Source organism: Palaemon carinicauda, chromosome 20 (genome assembly GCF_036898095.1).
Source record: "Palaemon carinicauda isolate YSFRI2023 chromosome 20, ASM3689809v2, whole genome shotgun sequence".
Taxonomy (NCBI): Eukaryota; Metazoa; Arthropoda; class Malacostraca; order Decapoda; family Palaemonidae; genus Palaemon; species Palaemon carinicauda.
In genome coordinates, this window is record NC_090744.1 from 116,201,264 (window position 1) to 116,227,063 (window position 25,800).

General features: G+C 43.5%; 1 protein-coding gene across 1 annotated transcript in view; it reads right to left on the minus strand.

The window, feature by feature from the left end:
- The window catches only part of LOC137614416 (uncharacterized), an 87,190-nt gene extending 64,683 nt beyond the window's left edge, over window positions 1–22,507 (minus strand). Inside the window, exons 1-2 of the transcript XR_011039082.1 lie at window positions 22,053–22,507; window positions 11,261–11,457 (exon numbers count right to left, since the gene is read on the minus strand). The gene's annotated coding sequence lies outside the window, so the exon portion shown is untranslated. The remainder of the gene's footprint in view (window positions 1–11,260; window positions 11,458–22,052) is intronic.
- Window positions 22,508–25,800: the final 3,293 nt, after the last annotated feature.

Below are 25,800 nucleotides of genomic sequence, written 5' to 3' on the forward strand. Positions count from 1 at the left end.
AAGTCTCTATCAGCATAAGTAGAAGGTCTGAGTACCATTCTACTTGTGGCCACTTCGGGGCACCGAGAGTCATATTGAGATTGGGCGTTGCTTGAAGCTGATTTAAGACATTCCTTATCAGGCAGAATGGCAGAAATGCAAAAACGTCGAGGCTATCTCAAAGGTGCTGAAACGTGTCCTCGAATGCTGCCTCTAGGTCTGGAACTGGAGAGCTGACAGGGAACTTGTGATGTAGGGAGGTCGCGAATATGTCCATCGTCGAAGAATCCCACAAAGTCAGGATCTCCGTCACTATCTGAGAACATAGAGACCATTTGGAACCAAGAAGTTGTGTCCTCCTGCTCACCTTCTCCGCTACGATGTTCCTTCTGCCTGGAATGAAGCGGGCCGTCAGCAAAATCAAGTTGAGTTCCACCCATTTGAGAATCTCTGCTGCAAGATGGCATAGTTGCAGTGACACGGTACCTCCTAATTTGTTGCTGTAGGCCACTACAGTGGTGTTGTTGCTCATCAACACCACTGAGTTAAGGGCATACATTGTTTGAAGTGAAAGAAAATGGGAACATTGTTTGAAGTGAAAGAAAATGGGAACATTGTTTGAAGTGAAAGAAAATGGGAACATTGTTTGAAGTGAAAGAAAATGGGAAAATTTTTTTAATTTTACAAGTGTCAGTTAAACCGGACTTTTGGAGTAGAAGTAATATGAACATCAGGGGGAATTTATAAAAACAGAGTATACGGCTTATATCAAAAATGTCAATTAAAGTATTCCTATGGTTCAAGTCTTAATATATTGCTGCTTATGAGTTAATGTTATTGATAATTTTTACATTACAGTTTAATTTACACTAATCAATTTGCGTAGAATATTTGTATTTAAGTTTATCAATTGCCTTAAAATCTTGGATTTAATCTATTTGTATTTAAGTTTATCAATTGCCTTAAAATCTTGGATTTAATCTATTTGTATTTAAGCTTATCAATTGCCTTAAAATCTTGGATTTAATTTATTTGTATTTAAGCTTATCAATTGCCTTAAAATCTAAGATTCAATTTATTTGTATTTAAGTTTATCAATTGCCTTAAAATCTTAGATTTAATTTATTTGCATTTAAGTTTATCAATTGCCTTAAAATCTTAGATTTAATTTTTAAGCTTTAATGAAATTTATTTGTATTTAAGCTTATCAACTGCCTTAAAATCTTATTTTTGGGCTCAAGCCATGGCGTCCTGATGGAAGGATCCTTTTTGGTAGCTTCCTTGGGTAATCACTACTAGGATTTTCCCAGAGAATTAAACCACAGGTTATCACAGAATTCTAACTTCTGGAGCGAGTATCCTAAAGGTTTCCCCTTAAGACATCGTGTAACAACAGGGGACACGCATGTATAGACGTGCCACATAGCTATCTGCACCCCATATAGAGTTAACGCTTCAATATGGCGGACAGGGAGTGGCTGGGAGCTGAGCCGCAGCCGATCTAGATGTGGCGATATCGGTACTCGCAATGTAAACAGACGGACGCCATTGCTTTTGATGACGTCACGTCCGTCCTCATTCCTTTGCTAGTAGCTCGCTCGATTGGACGTATTTTTCCCTTTGTGCGACTTTATCTACTTGCATCCTCGCTATGTCTCAACCGTCAGCTTCACCTTCTTCTGGAAAGTTGAGTACAAAGGTTAAAGTATTGTTTAAATAAGCTCTGGCCTTAAAGTAAATCTTACTTTTCGAGATATTTGCATAATTGTGGCAGAGCTTTGCCAGACCGGTCAGCGCCATTTTATGACGCTGCTGTTGCTTGCATGCCTTATTTAGTTAGCCGCAACAGCCTTACCGGTATATAAATTACTAATCAGCGCTATTAGTTATTTAGTCTTCATAGCTAGGAACTTTATATCGTGTTTTTGACGCATTAATTAGGGTCTTCGCTGACCCCATACCAGTAGGCTTTGATTAGCCCCTAGGTCAGTGAGCCTATACCAGTGTTAATGCATGATATTCCAGTGATCCTAGTGTTAGTTATGAAGATTTTGGCATTATTTTACAATACCATTGACAGTGATGCAAGTGTTTTTCGCCTTCAGGGACCATATAGGGGGTAGGTTATCTTGAGTGCCTTGCTAACCTAACCTTATGACAGGACCCCTATATGCTCTCTTCATCCCTAGCCCTAGGGCTTCCCTCTGGTAAGCTTGTATCCTATTACATGTGATAGGACAAGACTCCTCAGAGTACTGTATCGCCTCCCCACCTAAGGGAATGACCCCTCCCTTAGTGTTGCGGACCTTAAAGGTAGGATCACCTCCTTTAAGCTGAATCGGTCCTGGACCTTTTCCTTGCGATACGTCTTCTCCCTTCCTTGATTAGGGTCTAACGACCCTAATCCAGGTTAGGTTGGGAGGGCTGGTTTATGTACCTTGCTGAATATACGCGTGCACCGTTTTTCAGTTGGTCCACCTACTATAGGTTAGGGTGAGCATCTCCCTTCCTAGGTGGCCGCTCTGGTACATAACCCATCCTTTCTTATAAGAAGACCCTTTCCCCCCCCCCAACCTATCTCTTGCCTAGCCTAACCTACCAGTAGGTTAGGCTTCATATGTCCCCTGTCCTACACTCCACCCTAGGCTGGAGTGCTGGACCCCGTGGTGCTCCCAGTGTTGTCCGCTCTGATACATAGTCCCTCCATAGTGCTATGGAGTCAGTTATCATTTGGTCGACACGAAGAGTCTCCACCCCTTCTTTGGGTACACCCTGTCCTCTCTTGGACTGCCTTAGCCCCGGCCATTGCGGCTCCTGCTTAGGATGATAGATTCACCTCTATCATGGTGGTACCTTTTCCAGAGGTGTCTTGACTAGGCTAGTACAGCCTTGCCATCCCACCTCCATCTTTGGTGCTTGTCCCTTGCCGCCTCTACCCCGGCTTTACCGCCACTACGGGTGACTTCCTTATCCTTGCCGCCTTCCCCCGAGTACCGGGGGATCGCCGCCGGCTGCCGGCTTACCGCCGTGGCCTCTCCATTCCCTCATAGCCTCGGCACACTGCCGACCCCTCCCGGAGTGCCGGCACTAGCTGCCGGCCCCCGGCCCCGGCTATGCTCCTTTATCCTTACCCCTGTCACCCTCCGACTGCCTCCGGCTGCCGGAACCGCCGCTCCTTGCCGGCGGCCGCCGCTACCGGCTGCCGCCACCCTGGCTTCTTTTGACCATAGAATGATCATTCTTGAATGCCAGAAACTCTGCTCGAGCGGCTTCCGGCGTGCCGGGGGTATGCCGGACCAGTCCGGAGGCGGCAAGATGCCTTGCACCCCTTCTCTCAGCTATCTTTACTAGCAATAGCTCCTAAAAACCGCACCTAGACGGCTTGTTAACGCAGACAAATTGGTACGGAATCGTACATTTTGTTCAGTTTTCACTCTGTCTTCTTGCGTGTTTCATCTTTCCAGCACGCTACGTGTAATTGGCACGTCTGGTTGCCGGAACCTTACTAGGATCTCATGATCCCCAGACTTTCTTGATAAGATTTCAAGCCTAGTCTATAATATGGTAATTCTAAATGGAATTCCCATTATCAAGACACCTTCCATGGAGGCCTACGGCCACCTGGGACTGTCTGATGCTACGGCAACCAGCCGGGCGGGTTACACGAGGCATGCGTCTGTCTCCTTTCACCCACCCTTCTGTGCATCACAATTAACTTATGTTAATATTAACTTGTTAATAATTAACTTTATATACGAGCCATATTATGACTCTACAATACTCATCGTCTCTTTCTTTTACAGGAGGAGTACGTCAAGTGTGACCACGACTTCTGCGCGGTCCGTCGGCCACACTTTTATGGACACACGGCGTGTAGGACACACGCCCCTTGTGCTCACAAGAGAGGGGATCTCAAGTACTGGGGCCCCACCACCTGTTCGGTCTGCCAAGAATGCCTACAGAAAGCATTCTATGACCCTCCCTCAGCGGAGATTCGGGACACTGCTCGGGACAACCTACGCAAGTGGGTACGTGGCTTTCAAAAGAACGCCACTGGACCATACCTAGCCACAGAAGAAATGAGGTCTTTGCTGTTCTCAAAGGCCTCACCAGACTCAGTGGTCCCAGTTGAACAGATCCCCGTCGTCCAGATCACAGTGGAACCTGATACTGTCATGGCTCAGTCCATGAGTGATTGTCACCTGGATTCAGAACATGATGAACACATGTCAGAGATCTCGGAGGACACCGAGAAAACCCTTATGGCCCAGGGTGAAGGGGAGGATGATGAAGAAGAGGACCGGGTAGTATATACCGAGTCCGATAAGGAGGATGCCCCTCCCTCCATCCCCCCTCCTACTCCTACACCGACGGAAGTGTCTCTCCCGTCTACGTCCTCCACCACGACTCCTCTACCTACGGCACAGGATATGATTCGGCTCATTGAATCCGTGATGGAGCAGAAGCTCCAAGAAACTCACAAGATCATTCGGTCGATGGGAGGTTCCAAGGAATCTCGCAAAATCTCCATCAAGGACCTCCCCGCATGCTCGAGCGACAATCCGTGGCGGTTCGCCGAGCATATGGTCATCGCTGATGACAAGATCTTCGTCAGCGATAAGATCGGTTCCATACCCTTGGAAGAAGTGGAGTTCTTCCCCCGCTTTGAGGCGTATCCGGACTGTTACGTCCGTCTACGTTCAGAACCATCCTCAAAGGAAGAGACCGAACCGAAGGAGAAAATAGTGTTCGATCTCTCGAAGGCCCAGGCTATGCTTGCCAAAGCGCTTAAGAGCAGAGGCTTTACCTGCTCTGGACTTCCGGCTCTGAGCAAGAAGTACCCCACCTACGTTGCGCCCGATGAAGTGATGCTACCCTTCACGGAAAAGGCCTTCGCTGCCTGCCTTAAGGCTGTAGAGGAAGGGAAATCCTGCCCTGCATTGGAGGAATGCAGACCTTTCTCCGCAGCCACCCCGCCCGACACCAAACACTGGAAGGATGTGCAACACACCTTCGTGGTGGGCAAACTAGATCCTGACGTTGCTGGACGTCAGTTTAATGAGGACCTCCCCAAGCTAAACGAACACCTCCTTTGTAGGGAACAGGAAACGAAGGAGAGGCTAGCAGCATCTCTCACTCTCCAGGTCCAGATGGACGTAATGGCTGGTGACACCAGAGTCCCTGACCATTACATGGTCCTTGCCAAATCTCACATGGCAACCTTAGTCAAGGATCTGTACCATTTCATGCAAGCTCGTAGAGCCTGCAGAGAATTCGTGTTCTCCAGTGCCACTATCAGACACGAACCCCGGAAACTGATTGCCTCCAACATCTGGGGCAAGTACCTCTTCCCGTCTGATCTAGTGAAAGAGATCACAGACAAGGCCGCATCTGAGAACAGGAACCTTCTCAACAAATGGGGCATGTCTAGGAAGAGAAAGCCCTCTCAGGATGACGGTCCTCAGCCTAAGAGGAAGCAGTCGAAGCATAGACCCCAGCAACGTCAGCACAGACGCCAGTTTCCGGCACCCGCTACTCCCCAAGTGGTCACTCAGCCGCCACAGACCTTTCAGTTGGTCCCACAGCCGGTTTTGCCCTCATCACCGGCCTTCAACCCCACCTTCGAGCAACACTCCACTACCTTTCGTCCCAAGGGTAGAAGCTCAGGCAGGGGTTCCGGCAGAGATTTCTCTCGCCGGCCCTCCAGAGGCAGAGGAGGACAGGGAGCTAGCGGCCGAGGCAGCAAGTCCTCGGGACCACAGAAGCAATGAAGTGCTTCCGGTGGGAGGAAGACTCCGCCACTTCCAGGATCGCTGGACCTTCGACTCCTGGGCACACAGCATCATCAAGAAAGGTCTGGGCTGGAGCTGGGCGCAACCACCCCCAACCTTCCAGCAATTCTTCCAACCTTCAACCCCCCTCTTGGAAGAATATGTGCTAGACCTCTTGAACAAGAAGGTGATAAGAAGGGTGAAGTCCACAAGGTTCCAAGGGAGACTGTTTTGTGTTCCCAAGAAAGACTCAGACAGACTCAGAGTCATTCTGGACTTATCCCCCCTCAACGTATTCATATCGAACGACAAGTTCAAGATGCTGACTCTCCAACAGATCAGAACCCTCCTGCCTCGAGGGTCTTTCACGGTCTCGATAGACCTGGCGGATGCATACTGGCACATACCAATGAACCATCACGCTTCCTCCTACCTAGGATTCCGACTCCAACGGAAAAGCTATGCCTTCCGGGCCATGCCCTTCGGACTCAACGTGGCCCCTCGGATATTCACAAAGCTAGCGGACGCAGTAGTACAACAGCTCCGCATCCGAAACGTCCAGGTGATGGCCTACCTCGACGACTGGCTAGTGTGGGCGCCCTCGCCCGAGGATTGTATAGAATCCTGCAGAAAAGTTACCCAGTTTCTCGAACACCTGGGATTCCAGATAAACGCGAAAAAGTCTCGCCTATCTCCAGCTCAGAAGTTCCAATGGTTAGGCATCCACTGGAATCTTCAGTCACACCGCCTTTCCATTCCAGCAAAGAAAAGGAAGGAAATAGCAGGGTCCGTCAAGCGACTGTTAAAATCCAAACGGATCTCGAGACGCCAGCAGGAACAAGTTCTAGGCTCATTACAGTTCGCCTCGATCACAAACCCAGTGCTTCGTGCACAGCTAAAGGATGCAGCGGGAGTCTGGAGACGTTCCGCATCCGTCGCTCGAAGAGACCTCAAGAGACGGCTCCCAAGCAGACTTCGACTTCTTCTAAAGCCGTGGTCAGAAGCGAGGGCCCTAAAAAGGTCCCTTCCTCTCCAACACCCACCTCCATCTCTCAACATCCATACGGACGCTTCATTGGAGGGTTGGGGAAGTCACTCCCACCAACAACAGGCTCAAGGCACTTGGTCTCCCCTATTCAAGACGTTTCACATCAACATCTTGGAGGCCATGGCGGTTCTTCTGACGCTGAAGAAACTCTCCCCGCCCCCGTCGATACACATTCGCCTGACCCTGGACAGCTCTGTGGTAGTGCGTTGTCTCAATCGCCAGGGCTCAAGATCGCCCAAGATAAATCAGGTGCTCCTGACAATCTTCCGTCTGGCAGAAAGGAAGAAATGGCACCTGTCTGCAGTTCACCTACAAGGATTCCGCAACGTGACAGCGGATGCTCTATCTCAGACAAACCCGATAGAGTCGGAATGGTCTCTAGACGCAAGATCATTCTCCTTCATCTCTCACAGAGTCCCAGAACTCCAGATCGACCTCTTCGCAACGAGCGACAACCATCAACTTCCTCGATATGTAGCCCCGTACGAGGACCCCAAAGCGGAAGCGGTGGACGCCATGACCTTGGATTGGAACAGATGGGCCAAGATTTACCTGTTCCATCCCACCAATCTTCTGCTGAAAGTCCTCTCCAAATTGAGAACCTTCAAAGGGACAGCAGCTCTAGTGGCTCCCAAGTGGCCCCGCAGCAACTGGTACCCCTTGATCCTGGAGATGCAGCCAACGCTGATCCCCCTCCCGGACCCAGTTCTCTCCCAGCAAATACAGAAGTCGACTGTCTTCGCTTCATCATCGAAAATCAAGGACCTTCATCTCATGATTTTCTCACCCTAGCCGCTAAGAAAAGGTTTGGGATTTCGAAGAAGAGTCTAGACTTCCTCGAGGAATACAAGACCGAATCCACGAGAAGGCAATACGAATCGTCTTGGAGGAAATGGGTCTCCTTCGTCAAGGCAAAGAACCCCTCGAAAATCACCATAGATTTTTGCATGTCCTTCTTCATTCACCTTCATGGACAAGGCTTGGCAGCCAACACGATTTCTACTTGCAAATCGGCCTTGACCAGACCTTGGTCATACGCCTTCCAAATAGATCTGTCTAGTGACATCTTCAACAAACTACCGAAGGCCTGTGCCCGTTTACGACCGGCACGCCCTCCGAGACCAATCACTTGGTCTCTAGACAAAGTTCTCCACTTCGCCTCCAACTTGGACAATGATTCATGCCCTCTTAAGGACCTGACTCAGAAAGTTATATTTCTCTTCGCTCTAGCTTCGGGAGCCCGAGTCAGCGAAATAGTGGCACTATCTAGAGAAGAGGGACATATCGTTTTCAATGATTCAGGAGACCTCTCCCTCTTCCCTGATCCGACGTTTCTCGCAAAGAACGAATTACCTACCAAACGATGGGGCCCGTGGAGGATATGCCCCTTGAAGGAAGATGCCTCTCTATGTCCAGTAGAGAGCCTTAAGGTCTATCTTCATAGAACTTCAAACTTTGGTGGAGGCCAACTCTTCAAAGGAGAAACATCGGGCAGCAACCTGTCACTAAAACAATTGAGAGCAAAAATCACCTACTTCATTCGCAGAGCGGATCCAGACAGTACACCCGCTGGTCATGATCCTAGGAAAGTCGCTTCGTCTCTGAATTTCTTTCAGAGTATGGATTTCGAAAGCCTCAAGAACTATACAGGCTGGAAATCCTCGCGTGTTTTCTTTAAACATTATGCGAAACAAGTGCACGAAGTGAAACATTTTGTGGTAGCCGCAGGTAGTGTTATGAAACCTGCTCTGAACTCTGCTTAGAACAGTGAGTTATTAGGGACTCTAACTCGTCGGGTGCCTATGTTGACCCTCAAGTGATACGTAGTGAAGCAGAAACCACCTTGTGTTTTCTTTAACTGTTCTTACCTCAGGTGAAATGTCATAGTAGATTACCACATGAGTGCTACATGCCACGTGCATGACGTGTGTTACATAAAGACTAACGTTCCGTAGAACGAGTGCCTACTAATACTTGATTCTTCCCTTTCAGACTCAAGAGCACGCCTTTATGACTATGTACATTTTTATCAATGTAAATGTTTTTTACTATTTATTGCATGACATGTATTGATTTACCTGCAATTATATAATAAAATGTCTATTTTATTACTTGTGCGTCTCCCTTGCTCCTTTCTTACTATGAAATATACTATTTGTCATAGTTTTATTACCCTTTATTCCTGGTTAAGGAAAATGCCAGGATTTACTCCGGGCATTTATTTATATAGAGCAAGTAAGTCTCCTTAGCGAATACTTACTCAATTATGAAGATGAGTCAACTCCATACACGAAGTGTTCAACCACCACTTCTTCAAGTTTGTTTCGACGCGAATACCAAATCGCTCTGACTTATCTTATGGATCTCATTGTTCCTTCAGCCTATATGAATAGCCTTCCCATGACCACTTTGATCTTAGCATAGCCCGTGGGGACTTCCATGCCAGGGGGGCAGGAAGGCAACTGCCTCACGGTAGCTCTAGTATAGACCACTATGCTTTCGGCTCAATGTTTTAGCACTCACTTATAAAGGGAAAAAGTCTACCACGATACACTAATTCTCTGGTACTCTTCCATCAGGACGCCATGGCTTGAGCCCAAAAAACGGATTTTGAGCGAAGCGAAAAATCTATTTTTGGGTGAGATAGCCATGGCGTCCTGATGGACCCACCCTGTCTGTTATCAGGTCCCGCCCTGCGCCGCTGTATCATGGTGATGAGCGAGCTCCAGACTTTCGGAATGAGGACGGACGTGACGTCATCAAAAGCAATGGCGTCCGTCTGTTTACATCGCGAGTACCGATATCGCCACATCTAGATCGGCTGCGGCTCAGCTCCCAGCCACTCCCTGTCCGCCATATTGAAGCGTTAACTCTATATGGGGTGCAGATAGCTATGTGGCACGTCTATACATGCATGTCCCCTGTTGTTACACGATGTCTTAAGGGGAAACCTTTAGGATACTCGCTCCAGAAGTTAGAATTCTGTGATAACCTGTGGTTTAATTCTCTGGGAAAATCCTAGTAGTGATTACCCAAGGAAGCTACCAAAAAGGATCCTTCCATCAGGACGCCATGGCTATCTCACCCAAAAATAGATTTTTCGCTTCGCTCAAAATCCGTTATCTAATCTATTTGCATTCAAGTTTATCAATTGCCTTAAAATCTTAGATTTAATTTATTTGTATTTAAGTTTATCAATTGCCTTAAAATCTCAGATTCAATTTCTAAGCTTAAGTGCTTATCTTAATACAGTGAGCCCTCGCTACTTCGCGGTTTGACCATCGCGGATTCACCACTTCGCGGGTTTTTTTCATAACCCATATATATATACAGTACATATCGCGGATTTTCCGGAAATTTCGAAAATACCGCGATATCTGAAGACCCCAAATACGATATTTCGTTACTGTAAATGCGTTTGTTTCTTCATTATGATCAGAGAAACGTAAACAAAACATTGGTTGCCATTTTTTATTGTGCTTTTTGGCGTGTTTAGGAAACGCATGATATAAAATCGCCTTTAATATTTGTGCCTGTTTTCTTTTAGGGTACTGTAGTACATGCATTAAGTGTTCTGTACATTAAAGGGTAGTTTGTTAACAGTACTACGTACAAGGGAAGGTTTTAAAAGTCTGAATATACATGTTAAATAAATAGGTAAATATGGTGTCACTACTTCGCGGATTTTCACCTATCGCGGTCGGGTCTGGAACCTATCTACCGCGATATACGAGGGTTCACTGTACTTAAGCTTGATAATAATGAATGTCTTTACCTCACAATCTACAACTACATTTACTTCTCAAACTTTTAAGCTTGACAATCATTTTCATACACTTACACAATAGCTCAAATTATTTAAGGTATTCATTAAGCTAACAGCTTGTATTATTCATGTATGATAACTTTTATTACTTTTCTTGCAATTCAAAGGATGGCTGAGAATAAGCTTCAGTAGCTAAAATTATGGAAAGAAAGGAGGACAAATTAAGTATATTATTATTATTATTACTTGCTAAGCTACAACCCTAGTTGGATCATGTATGATAACTTTTATTACTTTTCTTGCAATTCAAAGGATGGCTGAGCATAAGCTTCGGTAGCTAAAATCATGGAAAGAAAGGAGGACAAATTAAGTATATTATTATTATTATTATTACTTGCTAAGCTACAACCCTAGTTGGAAAAGCAGGATGCTATAAGCCCAGGGGCACCAACAGGGAAAATAGCCAAGTGCGGAGAGGAAAAAAGGAAAAACAAAGTATTTCAAGAACAGTAACAACATTGAAATAGATATTTCCTATATAAACTATAAAAACTTTACCAAACAAGAGGAAGAGGAATTGGATAAGAGTAGTGTGCCCGAGTGTACCCTCATGCAAGAGAACTCTAAAGCATTAAAAAGTGACTGATTTCTTCACTGCATTCTTTCCTACATTCACCAACAATATTCAAACATTACCTTGCTCAAAGTACTTGTGAAACATCTCTCTCGTGCCTGGTTGTACTCTCAGTTGTTTAAGAACATCCGTGGAATCAAGAGGATGGTTGTGATTCCCTTGGATCTTTATAAAACAGGGAAAATCACTTAGCAGCGGATCTTTTCTGGCAGCCTTCCTGTGCACGATCCTTATCGAGACGTCCATAAAAACCCTGCAACTGTAAAGAGAGATTAGATCACCAAACTTTCAACTTGGCTCCACAGGGCACTAGAAGAATTGGAAGATCCAGGCCTGAATGGCTGAGGAGTATGAAGCGTGAAGTAGATGATGAATGGCGAGGTAGTGAATTAAAAGCTTAAGATAGAGATGACTGGTGAAACTTTCAACTGAGCTACACAGGGCACTAGAAGAGTTGGAAGATCCAGGCCTGAATGGCTGAGGACTATGAAGCGTGAAGTAGATGATGAATGGTGAGGTATTGAATTAAAAGCTCAAGATAGAGACGACTGGTGAAACTTTCAACTGAGCTACGCAAGACACTAGAAGAGTTGGAAGATCCAGGCCTGAATGTCTGAGGACTATGAAGCGTGAAGTAGATGATGAATGGAGAGGTATTGAATTAAAAGCTCAATATAGAGACGACTGATGAAATCTAACCGAGGCCTTTGCAACTGTAAAGAGAGATTAGATCACCAAACTTTCAACTTGCCTCCAGGAGGCACTAGAAGAAGCAGAAGACCCAGGCCTGAATGGCTGAGGACTATGAAGCGTGAAGTAGATGATGAATGGAGAAGTAGTGAATTAAAAGCTTAAGATAGAGATGACTGGTGAAACTTTCAACTGAGCTACACAGGGCACTAGAAGAGTTGGAAGATCCAGGCCTGAATGGCTGAGGACTATGAAGCGTGAAGTAGATGATGAATGGTGAGGTATTGAATTAAAAGCTCAAGATAGAGACGACTGGTGAAACTTTCAACTGAGCTACGCAAGACACTAGAAGAGTTGGAAGATCCAGGCCTGAATGTCTGAGGACTATGAAGCGTGAAGTAGATGATGAATGGTGAGGTATTGAGTTAAAAGCTCAAGATCGAGACAACTGGTGACATCTAACCGAGGCCTTTGCAACTGTAAAGAGAGATTAGTTCAAACTTTCAACTTGGCTCCACGAGGCACTAGAAGAGTTGGAAGATCCAGGCCTGAATGTCTGAGGAGTATGAAGCGTGAAGTAGATGATGAATGGCAAGGTAGTGAATTAAAAGCTTAAGATAGAGATGACTGGTGAAACTTTCAACTGAGCTACACGAGGCACTAGAAGAAGTAGAAGACCAAGACCTACATGACTGAGGACTATGAAGCGTGAAGTAGATGATGAATGGTGAGGTATTGAATTAAAAGCTCAATATAGAGACGACTGGTGACATTTAACCGAGGCCTTTGCAACTGTAAAGAGAGATTAGATCACCAAACTTTCAACTTGGCTCCCCAAGGCACTAGAAGAATTGGAAGATCCAGGCCTGAATGTCTGAGGAGTATGAAGCGTGAAGTAGATGATGAATGGTGAGGTATTGAATTAAAAGCTCAAGATAGAGACAACTGGTGACATCTAATCGAGGCCTTTGCGTTAATAGGCGTAGGAGGAGATGAGGATAATCATTAATTTGTTGTCGAAGTTGTTTGAAATATAAAGCTGCTCATTACGGAATGGGGTGGAGAATAACACATACAGTACTTCTTTTCCCAACATAGAATATCAAACCTACAGTATTGCCATAAGCTAGTACCTACCATGAACACATAACCTGCTCCCTGAACTAGACGAAAAGAGCAAGCAGTTTAAAATACAGTACTATAAGGAAACTGAGTATGATTATCTCCGCCAACAAAGTTGGAAGAGGGTTATGTTTTTGCCCCTCTTTGTGTTTGTTTGTGTGTGGGTGTGTGTTTGTCTGCGAACAGCTTCCTGGCCACAATTTTAATCGTAGAGTAATGAAACTTGCAGGGATTAACTGTTATGTAAAATGCTGGAAATAGTTAAATTTTGGAAGGTCAAGGTCAAGGTCAGCAAAATGTCCAATTCACGTAATTAGCCATAAGTTTTGGATATCATTGTAACCTACTTCAAACTTTGTTCATATTTGTGTGCATGAAAATTCACGCCAATTAATACATGTTAAGGTCAAAGGTCAAGGTCAAGGTTGAGAAATAAGCTGCTCTACTGAGTGTCCCTCTAGTTTTTCCTGTTTCTACTAACATCATATGGTGAATTCTGGATTTGTCATTGGCTGCATTACATCTAGTATTCACAATAGTACCTACTCAACTTGAAAACCTCTCATTTATTTTGTTATTAACCCTTTTACCCCCAGGCTATTTGGAAATTTCCAACCCTTAACCCCCAGGGGGTTATTTTTTTCCCTGCACATTTTGCAGTATATATTTTTTTAAATTGCTCTAAAAGCCTTAATGTTTGTCATAGAGAGGTCAGGTTGGTCTCATTCTCTTGGAAAATGCCTGAATTTTCTCAAAAAATTATTAGAATTATGAAAAAAATAATTTTTCTGGGCTCCGACCTGTGCCGCGCAGTGAAATACTCCTAGAGCACTTATTTCTAAGGAATATAACTGCTATATATTACCAGAGAAAAAAAGCATAGGAATGCCAGGTTGAACCCAGCTCGCTCACCTATATAAGGTGTCGGTATAAAATACTGGGGCGTGATAATTCACAACCAGAGGTCTCGCACTATTTAGATATCTCCTCTTCAAAATCCCCGCCACAGCGAGGTGCCGTTCAACACTACTACCACTAACCCAACCCACGCCAGTGACGACACTCCTTTATAGCACTTGTTGTTATTAAGTCCAACATGTTTATTTTCTCGTGTTTATCCTTGGATTTATCATTATTTTATAATCGATGGCCGATTCCCATGATACCCCATCGAAGTTAAGTACTTTATCCATGTATGTTAGCGAGATTGGGCAGTGTAACCTCTGTTTTTATTAATGGAGAAGTGTTTATATATGAACGGCGTTCCCGTTCTTACCGTTCATGGTTCGGCTCTGCCCTTTTTTCTCGTTAGTTCGTCAGTCATTAATATTTGTTCGAACTTTTAGGAGTTTTTTCCTTACATTTATATAGTACACCGTCTTTATGCTTTCATCTAGCATTAATTTTATGTTATCCTATGATATCAGTGTTAGCGTTTCATCAAGGAGTAGGTTATGTTGGTATGCCTGCATTCGTGCATATTGGTGGATTGCGTCACCTTTGAGATTGTTTCGCTAGTTCTAGGAGACGACCATCTCACTTATTATTATTAAACATTTTAGTTTTATTTCGTACGCTCCACCTAGTTTTACATTTGGTTCAAGTGGGACTCGCGTATTTTGTTGTTTTTACTGTTCGATCTACCGCTTCAGTAACTAGGTTGGTACCCCTGCTTTCCATCTGCTGATGGCGTCATGCTTCCTCCGTTACCACTCGCCCGAGTCCCTCTCTCGCCATATTATTTCTGCATGCCTAACCTTACTTACGTGATTTCGCTTTTAATTCATTAATTATTTTTATGTATTTGTGCATTGATATTATATTTATTGCTTTACTCCGTTATGATCATATTTTTGGGATTTTCATGTCATGTTGAGGGGATCTCCAGTTGGTAGCCCTGTCTACCACTACGCACTGGTGATTCCCCGGTACCATACCCCCCCCCACAGTTGGGGAGGCTATTCCATCCCCCCCTCCTCCAGTGTACACCCTTCCTCTCACTCGATGGTTGTTGGTTATGCCATACGGGTCAAGTATGCTTGTTCCTCAGTCTTCCCTCAACGTTCCGACATATTGAGGACTGAGTGTACCCACGGGGTGTGACTTAGTCTCATTCATTCATACCGGGCTGTTTCGTCTCCTCCCCTCCCATCGCCCCGATTGGCCATCGGTCGGGGGAGGGGGAGGGCCGGGACCACCGGGGACTATCACACGTGATTAGTCGGTATGACTGCACCTTGGTGTAACTTTTGCTTTTAGCTATGGTTGTAAGAATGAGCACTTAAATTAGGAGTGTCCCCACCTACGGTACCTCCTGCTATTATCGTCCGCATAGGACTTATTAATATCATTATATTATATTCTACATGAATCATTACCTTCATCCCGGTACCTCTGGTTGGGTAGTGGGGGTTCCATTGGCTCCCCCGCGCTCTCCCGTGGTACCCTCCCGTCATCAGACATCGGAGCCTCCGAGCTCTTAAATACAAGATCTGTTGACACTGACAGTTTTGATTAATATCCTCCCTCCGGGAGCCCTATTCAATTACAGACATTAGTTTTAGATCATAACTGGAGTTTTCTATTTATGTATTTTAAGGATGTATCTTAGGTTACTTTAAGTTTACTTTAAGTTACTTTTAAGTTTACTTTAAGTTACTTTAAGTTTACTTTACCAACCCTGTTCCCTTTTTATTTTATACCTCCCTGGTAATGACGGGATGGTATATTCCTCGCTATGACAATATTATTTCATTGATAATCTTATCTTATTACGGAATTGTTTCAACATTTCCCCGGTTACTATACCGGTTCGAAATTTTGTTCATAGCCTTTTGTCCCGATTTCATATCGGTCTATTTTAAGAATCCGGAACACCCGGATCTTTTTAGGTTATTAACCTATTATGGGATACTCACGTATCTGTATTTTATTCTATACTTCCCAAGTAGCGACGGGATAGTGTATTTCAAGCTATGACAATATTATTTCATTGATAACCTTAACTTATTACGGGATTGTTTTAACAATGTCAGTTTATTTATAAGTTATTCCCCGGTTACTAAACCGGTCCTAGAGTTGTTCATAGCCTTTTGTCCCGGTTTCATATCGGTCTACTTTAAGAACCCGGAACACCCGGATCCTTTTAGGTTACTAACCTATTATGGGACACTCACGTATCTTTCTTTTATTCTATACTTTCCAAGTAGCAACGGGATAGTATATTTCTCGCTATGACAATATTTTTTCATTGATAACCTTAACTTATTATGGAATTGTTTTAACAAAGTCAGTTAATTTATGATAAGTTTTTCCCCGGTTACTGTACCGGTCTGAACTTTGTTCATAGTCTTTTGTCCCGATTTCATATTGGTCTAATTCAAGAATTCGGAGCATCCGGATCTCTTTAGGTTACTGACCTGCTATGGGATACTTATGTATCTTTATGATATTCTATACTTTCCCAGTACCGACGGGATAGTATATTTCGCGCTATGACAATATTATTTCATTGATAATCTTCACCTTTTATGGAATTATTTTGACAATGTCAGTTAATTTATGAAAGTTTTCTCCCCGGTTATTATACCGGTCCGAAATTTTGTTCATAGCCTTTTGTCCCGGTTTCATACCGGTCTATTTTAAGAATTCGGAACACCCGGATCTTTTTGGGTTACTACCCTACTATGGGACACTGTAGGTGCCCCTGTCGTTACTATCTATAATTATAACTTCGGATATATTATTTTGGGATTTTCATTTTATTTCCTTTGTGATTGATCGATTTAAACATTTATTCTCGATCTATTTATTTTACATTCCCAACGGAGTTACCTTGTTCATTAGTAACGATATACCCTCTTTCGGAGCTCGCAGTCTTCCATGACTTCTACCTTGGCGACTCTTTAGATCTGGGTTGGCGGGTTTGCCTGGAGTGTCAGGGCAAAGAGATCCTGTGTCTCTTCCTTTTAGGGTTTTCAAGGAAGCACGTGGCTGATGTCGGGCCACTTCCCGTTGTCCCTAAAGTTAAAGCTACCTGCCAGCCCTAGCAAAGACTCACAGGTCTTCCAAATCACCAAACCAGTTAAGACTTCTCTTGGGCCGAGAGCGAAGCCCGGCCTGAAACCTACGACCCCGGAGGCTCCCTTCGATCCGGCAGCCCTTTCAAGATTGATGCATGGCCTCTCGTGGCATGGTTAGTTTCAACCTGACCTTTCATTAGAAGAGGCCAGCGACCGATCCCAGGGATGAGGTAGAAATTTATTTCTATTTGAACACGATGTTGTGCTGATATTTATCCATATATATACATATATATATAATTTACGGACCTCTGTAGCTCACTGGCTCAAACCTCGTGTCACATACCGAGTCACCACGATTATAGGATGGAAGATTCCTGGTGCCTCTGTGAACTTGACAATTGAATGGAATTATTGCCCATTAGGGGGAAGTGAGTGCTAAACCAGATAGCCTCATACAGGGTCTCATTTGTTATGGGCTACCTCAACAGCACAATATATCATCCCGGATGCCTCTAGGCTCCCGGAATTCGTCGAAAGCAATCCGTGGAAGGGGGCCTTGCGCTCTCCCTTCAAAGATGGTATGTTAACCATCGAATGGTTTGGCACCCGGACTGTAGAAGATTTTGAATTCTACCCGCCGGGTCTACAGTTCCCTCTCTCTAGTTTCGCATGCCTTACCGAGGAGACACTCGTAAGGTTTGACAAGGTCCCCAAAGAAACCAAAATGTACCCAAAGGGGCAGGCTCAGTCCACCTGGGTCCGGCCCTTAAACGAGTGGGAGTGTGTTAACACTACGTTAACACCTCACAAGAGCCCGTACACGATGTTTCTAGTGGAGGAGTAAACCCCTACTCCGTGTGTCACTAAGATATCGGACCTTGCTCGGCAGGCAATAAACGAGGACAAGCCGTTACCGCAGCTGAAGGAAACGCATCCGACCTCCCTCCTGTCCCTGGGGGATCACGATTGCTGGGCTAACGCCCCGGCGACCTTCACATTGGGTAAATTAAGCGCTGACTGTGCTCCCATTCAGTTCAGTGAGTGGCTACCCAGGCTTCCGGAATCTCTGATATGCCTCGAGCTCGAAGCCTGTATGCGCCTGAGTGGACCTATCAACTCGGCTACAATGGCAGAAAAGACCTCTTTAATGTATGAAGAAGAACCACCTTTTAAGGTCTTGACAAAGTCATTACTTCAAACCTTACTGTCTGATTCCTACGACTTCTTTGCGGCCAGACGTCGTTGCTGTAGGCATGTCTTGTCTGAGGCCACTATCAGACATGAGCCTAACAAGCTCATTAAAGCCCCAGTCTGGAGCTGCTAGGGTCAATCAGAGCCTCAAGGTTCGATGGGCTTAGTCCCCAAGCACAAGTTCGAACCGGCCAGCAACCAATCTCGAGGTAGAAAGAGTCTGAGATCTTTCCATTCCTTCCAAACCGGCAGTCCCAACAGGTGGTTCAAACCATCCCGGTGGCACAAGGGAGTCAACCTTTCACTTCGAAGGGTCAACCCCAACAGCAATACGTGCTGGTTCCTCAGTCCCAAGTAGCAACTACCTCCTATGCTACTTCCCCAGCCCTTAGGCCCACCTTTGAAACTCAGGGTGCTTTCCAGGGTTACCAGCGCCCCAGAGGCGCTAGCTCGAGAGGAACTTTTCGCAACAGCTACTCTCGAGGCCGGGGAGGTAAATCCGCAGCAAATTATTGGGGGTTCTCAGGTAGGGGTAGGACTTTACATCTTCCGGAACCGTTGAACGTTCAACATTTGGGCTTTCAGTATAATTTCCAAAGGTCTGGGGTGGAGTTGGATAGAATGGCCCCCTCCACCAACCAGTTTTCATCAACATCCAACGGAAGAGCTAGTCTTATATGAAAACGATTTATTGCAAAAGGAAGCAATAAAGAAAGTAAATCGTTTGTAATTTCAGGATCACTTGTTCAGCGGGCCAAAGAAAGACTCAGAATAGCGAAGAGTAATCCTAGACCTGTCGCTTCTGAATTCTTACATTTAATGCGACAAGTTTCACATGCTGACCATCTCTCAGGTGCGGACCTTGCTTCTCTGTGGGGCCGTCACCTCCCCTATGGATCTTGCAGACGTTTGCTATCATGTTCCGAAAGCAAGGCATTTTCGTCCGTTTCTAGGCTTCAACTAGGCAAACTGCCTCACAGCAACTACAGAGTGATAATCTCTTACAACAGTTTTGGTTCCAAATCAACTTCGAGAAATCTCGTTTAGTCCCGAGGACAAGTTTCAATGGTTAGGATTCAATGGGTTCTATGCTCCCACACTCTGTCTCCCAACAGCCAAGAGGAACGGTATAGCAAAACACAATAAGTTTTCTCAAAGACAAATTGTCTTCCAGAAGAAATCAAGAGAGAATCCTGGGTGCCCTCCAGTTTGCCTCAGTAACAGATATACTACTGAAGGCCAGACTGAAAGATATAAGCCGAGTATGGTGCTCCAGGAAAACGAGTAATATCGAGACAATGGGCTCGACTCCAACCAATTCTGAAGAAAAGACTTCAACCATGGACAAAGGTCAAAATCTGGCAAATCAGTTTCCTTACAATATCCACCCCCAAGCTCGTCATTTACACAGACGCTTCCCTAACAGGCGGGGGGGGGGGGGGGGGGGGGGGGGGGGGGGGGGGGGGGGGTACTCTCAGTACACGAAAGTCCTGGGACTATGGTCGACAATATTCCGCCAACTTCATATCAATGTTTTAGAAGCCATGGCGGTATTTTTGACCTTAAGCAACCGGCTCCAGCCAAAAACCAACATATCAGGTTTCTTCTAGATAGATAGTGGCGGACGCACTTTCGAGGACAACTCCGCTGGAGTCGGAGTGGTCACTAGACCCAATGTCCTTCAGTTGGATTCTTTCTCAGGTTCCGGATCTCCAGATAGATCTGTTTGCAACAAAGTCCAACTACAACTAGAGTGCTACGTAGCTCCCAGCCCGGATCCTCGGGCTTACGCCACAGGCGCACTATCATTAGTCTGGAACACTTGGGAGAGAATTTACCTATTCCCACCAATAAATCTGTCGATGAAAGTGTTAGACAAGCTCAGGACTTTCAAAGGCCAAGTTGCTCTAGTAGTCCCCATCTGGCCCAAGCACAACGGGTTTCCCCTTCTGGTGGAACTGGTTCTCCACCTCGACAGATCCCCAATCCAATACAAACACAAGCAGTACAACTCGCTGTGTGTTAGCTTCCTCAAATTCAGAATGCCCTACCTTTCTGGACTTTATGAAATTTGCAGCTCAAGAGGTGCAGATATTGATCCTCAAATACGTTATTTTTAGAATCAGATAAGAGGGGATCCACCCTTCGACAGTATGATTCGGCTGTTATGAAACTTGCCAGTTTTTAAGGGACTCAAAGGTTGAGACAATGACTATGAATCTGACAGTAACCTTCTTCAGAATTTTATTTGAATCAGACTTAGAGACTTGTACTATTACCACAAATTAAGTCACCCTTGAAGGTTTTACAATTGGCTTTAATATTGCCCTTACAGATTCATACTTCTCATCCATCCCGAGAACCTGCGCCAGATTGAAACCATCAACTCACCATAGCTCAGTTTCCTGGTTTCTGAATGAAGTAATTAAATTGGCTTCAGACACTCTTAACGAGACTTGCCATTATATTCCATTGGTTAAGAAATCCTTGTTCTTAATGAACCTGACTTCTGGCGCCAGAATATCAGAACTTTCAGCCTTGTCTAGAGATCCAGGTCATATTGAATTTTCTCTCGTCAGGGGAAGTACTCCTTTCCCCTGACAAAAGATTTTTAGCGAAAATGAGGACCCCCAGGACAGACGGTTCCCCTGGAAGATTGTCCCACTTCCGCAGGACCCATCTTTATGTCCAGTAAACACTCTGGAAGCCTACTTAAACATATCTCCCGTTCAGTCCTCGGGGCCCTTACCCATTAGAGAAGGTGAAGAACCATCATCCTGAAAGGACTCAGACAGAAGATTCTGCATTTCATTAACGGGCTACCTAGAATCATTCCCACATCACTCCCTTACGTCCATGATATATGAGCTGTAGCTACCTCAGTTAATTACTATGAACTTCACTGGACTTACTAAATATACAGGCCGGAAGTCTCCAACAGTATTTAAACGCCACTGCTTAAAACCTCTGGAAGCCTTATATTTGCTACAGTGGCAGCAGGGAATGTGATTCCTCCTGAACATAGTGAACCTTAATCAACTATGTCTTGCTATCCTCTTACCTGTTATTTTGGATTTTGTTACTTCCTCAGGTATTGTTCCAAGTTTTGGGACCATTTCTCTGGTACTATTTCACTGCGCGGCACAGGTCGGAGCCCAGAAAAGGGATTTTGACGAAGGAAAAATCTATTTCTGGGCGAGAGACCTGTGCCGCCCAGTGAACCCTCCCTTGACTTCCCTCCCAACATGGGCCCCAAACCTTGGGTGCTATGAGGAGTGACGTCACTGGCGTGGGTTGGGTTAGTGGTAGTAGTGTTGAACGGCACCTCGCTGTGGCGGGGATTTTGAAGAGGAGATATCTAAATAGTGCGAGACCTCTGGTTGTGAATTATCACGCCCCAGTATTTTATACCGACACCTTATATAGGTGAGCGAGCTGGGTTCAACCTGGCATTCCTATGCTTTTTTTCTCTGGTAATATATAGCAGTTATATTCCTTAGAAATAAGTGCTCTAGGAGTATTTCACTGGGCGGCACAGGTCTCTCGCCCAGAAATAGATTTTTCCTTCGTCAAAATCCCTTTTATAGCATATTTTTGCAAGGACGTACTGGTACGTCCATGGGGGTAAAGGGATGAGTTTTGTGAAACATACCAGTACCTCCTTTGGGGGTAAAAGGGTTAACATATCTGAATTTGAGTCAACAGTAATTCCATAAATACTTAATCAATGGGATACTTTGAGTATTCCTGCTTCAAGCCAGTGATTTTGGCAAGTTTTAACCTACAGGACACATTGTACAAATCACAATAACATTATTATACTTACCCAGTCGAAGTCTTCTTCACTCCCTTGTGCTTTGACCCGTGATGACATATTAGCTGCTGGTGAAACACCTTTTTGACACATGGGTACAGTTTGTAGGAGTTAAAACACATGCTGGATTTATATAAAAAACACTTCCCTCCAGCGTTCGAACTCCTCGCGAGATTTTACGTCAGTCCTGAGTTTTAAGTGATCTCCATCCTTGTGAATATCGACATTGCGGAAACCGTCTTCTTCAAAATTCAACACATCTGCGTCTAGGACACTGACCATTGTAGACAGTTTTTCAGGCCGTCACTCATCTGGAGAGTGAGAAAGTACATATGTTTTACTTTTGGTTTTGGCTGCTGCTTTCAGGACCCTCGTTGCTCCCTCCACAACACGATGATCATGTGCACACTACTAGAAGAAGCGTAGTTGGTGCAAAGCGCTGCAATCTGTAGAAAGTTCACTGTCATAAGTTAGCTCCTACCCAGACAACACAGCTTGTATACTTTTATTTCTAACTTCCAGAGCCAGTCTATTATATCAGGCAAAATCTTCAGTTGGTTTTTCTACCTTCCTTAATTCTATGCCATTGCTTCTAAATTTTCTTAATTCTTTACAGCTAAACATAAGCTCTGTTGTATCATCTGCCTCACTGCACAACACACAAAGCCTATCATTTTCATTCCTGTTTCTATGATTTCCTTTCAATTCTATCATATTAAACCTTATCTGTTTTGACGCTGTTACTGTTTTTAAAATGATATATTGTTAATTTATCCTCATCATTTATTTATTTCCTTATTTCCTTTCCTCACTGGGCTATTTTTCCCAGTTGGAGCCTTTGGGCTTATAGCATCTTGCTTTTCCAACTAGGGTTGTAGCTTGGCTAGTAATAATAATAATAATAATAATAATAATAATAATAATAATAATAATAATAATAATATTACTGTTTCCTTAATGTTAAGTTCACCTATGTAATCTCTTCTGCAATTACTATTTACAAAGCTCAGCTTGGTCATTTCGGCTTTCTTTTCTTCTATTTTGCTTTTAATTTCATTTGCAACTTTACTTTTTATTTCCTTCTTGAGTTCTTACTTTTTATACTTTCTTATTTCTTCAAATTTAATGTAATATTTTTTCGCCAATTTCTAAGACTTTTTCCTCAGCATTCCTCATATGGTTCTTTTTAGTCTTCCACTATCTCCTTAACTAATAGTTTATCATCTGATGTAATGACGTTATTAAACATTATCATCCTTTTACACTCTATTTTTCAACTGGCCATATTTCTGTTTCTAATATTAACCCCCAATATGGCGTGGTAGCAACCTATTCAAACATTTCTTTCATTATCTTGTACTGTATACCCTCTAGATCTTTCATTTCTTTTTCTTTTATAACACCCTATGTCTCAATATTTGCAAACATTATACTGTAGGTATTACTATTGGTTCATAAACCTGTATTCTCACATTCAATGCCAAATCTCCTACTCCGTTACTATCTCCATAATACCTAACTTCTTGTACAATGTATTCCATTTTTGCTTCCCTTTAACTTATGGCAAGACTGCGGTTTCCCTTTCCTGAGTAGAAGTCTCCAAAGTATTTATATTCCTTAACCCTTTTACCCCCAATGGACGTACTCGTACATTTCACAAAACTCATCCCTTTACCCCCATGGACGTACTCGTACATTTCACAAAACTCATCCCTTTACCCCCATGGACGTACTCGTACATTTCACAAAACTCATCCCTTTACCCCCATGGACGTACTCGTACATTTCACAAAACTCATCCCTTTACCCCCATGGACGTACTCGTACATTTCACAAAACTCATCCCTTTACCCCCATGGACGTACTCGTACATTTCACAAAACTCATCCCTTTACCCCCATGGACGTACTCGTACATTTCACAAAACTCATCCCTTTACCCCCATGGACGTACTGGTACGTCCTTGTAAAAAACTGCTATTTACATTTTTTTTTTGCATATTTTTGATAACTTTATGAGAAACTTCAGGCATTTTCCGAAAGAATGAGATCAACCTGGCCTCTCTATGATGAAAATTAAGGCTGTTAAAGTAAAAAAAAATATATATGGCAAAATGTGCTTGAAAAAAAAAATGCCAGGGGGTTAAGGGTTGGAAAGTTCCAAATAGCCTGGGGGTAAAAGGGTTAACTATATCTATCGTTCCATTTCTAACCACTCCATTCACCTTTTTAACTTCTGTGTTGTGTCCTATCAATAATAGCATTGACTTATGTGGATTGATGATAAAAAGTAAATTTCTTTAGTTCTTCCAAACTGCAACAGTTGGTTATTGTTTCTTCTACCTTGTATCTATAGTTAATTTGTTACTAGGGAACATTATATCATCTAGATAAATCTGGACTCCATTCTGATGTTTCTAATCAGGGTTATCTTCTTATCGTGTATTTTATTTACTTTGTCAGAGACAATTGAACATAATTTTGGTCTAAAAATTGTTCTGTCTTATATTTCCTTCTATGCTAATTTCCTCTGTATACCATAATGCATCATCTTTTCTTATCATCTTACCCAAATTCTTTAATACAATCTTTGAGGCATAGTTTATTGAAATATTTCAATGCATTCCCAAAGCATATATATGTTCTGGTTCCTAAGTAATCAGCCTGAAAACTTTAAATCATTCATTCATTCCTAAGTAATCATTATAATCTATAATAGCATTCTTATACTATATCTGCTAATCTTGTAATTCATTTCAAGTTTATTAAAACCCTTTAATTTTCATCAATCTTAGGAGCCTTTGTATATCAGTGGCCAGTTCCTCAAGCGTTCATTAAAAATGGACATCAACTAACCTAAACTTTCCCCACTAACCTAACCTACTTACCTAACAGGTAACCTAACCTAACCTACTTACCTAACAGGGGGGCTAACGCAGCCCTGCGACCGCCTTACACTGCCGTATTCTAAGTTAGACATAATAATACATACAGGTGGCCGCTATCACACATACACCCCCAATCTTAGTTTCTCAAAAATCTTACGGTGCCTTTATACTATAGTTCATTGAGTAACACACACACACAAGATTACGATTTAACCTTAGGTTCCCCACCTAACCTAACTTAACCTAGGAGTCATATTCTACCTGGGGGTCTTACGTCTCACTAAGACCCCCTCTGGACTACCATAATTTTAGCTTACACTATCCCAATGTACATTCACCCTAAACATAATAAACGTTTTTGTAATAAATAGTCCTCTTCTATTGTCTATATCTAGTTTACTACCTTTAGATTAGCTCACTGATGACATTTCTAGTTCACTAACTTCACTACACTGTTTTGTTTACATTTTATCGTTTGTTTACAAAGTTCAGGATCACGGTAGAGGTGTAACCTTTACAACGCCTCCTCTAAAGATCTTTCATTTTTTGCTTTTGAATATATCTCTCTTCTATATTATTTTGTCTTATTATCTACTGTATATCTGGTATAAAACTTATTTATTTTCCTACATTACTTTCGCTGAATAAAAATGTTCCTACTAATTTCTTTAAAGTCTTTTTTTGTGAGGTTGTTGAAGCTTAATTAATTCATTGCTTTCTTTTCTATATTCCTTACATAAAATGGTCATATCTTCTTTCATAACTTCACAAAAATCAGTTTACTCATTTCCCTTTGTGTATATTTTATAATGTTTAGTTTCAAACGTATTTGTTCTTGTTCTAAAGTATATTACCAATGTAAATGTATTGTCA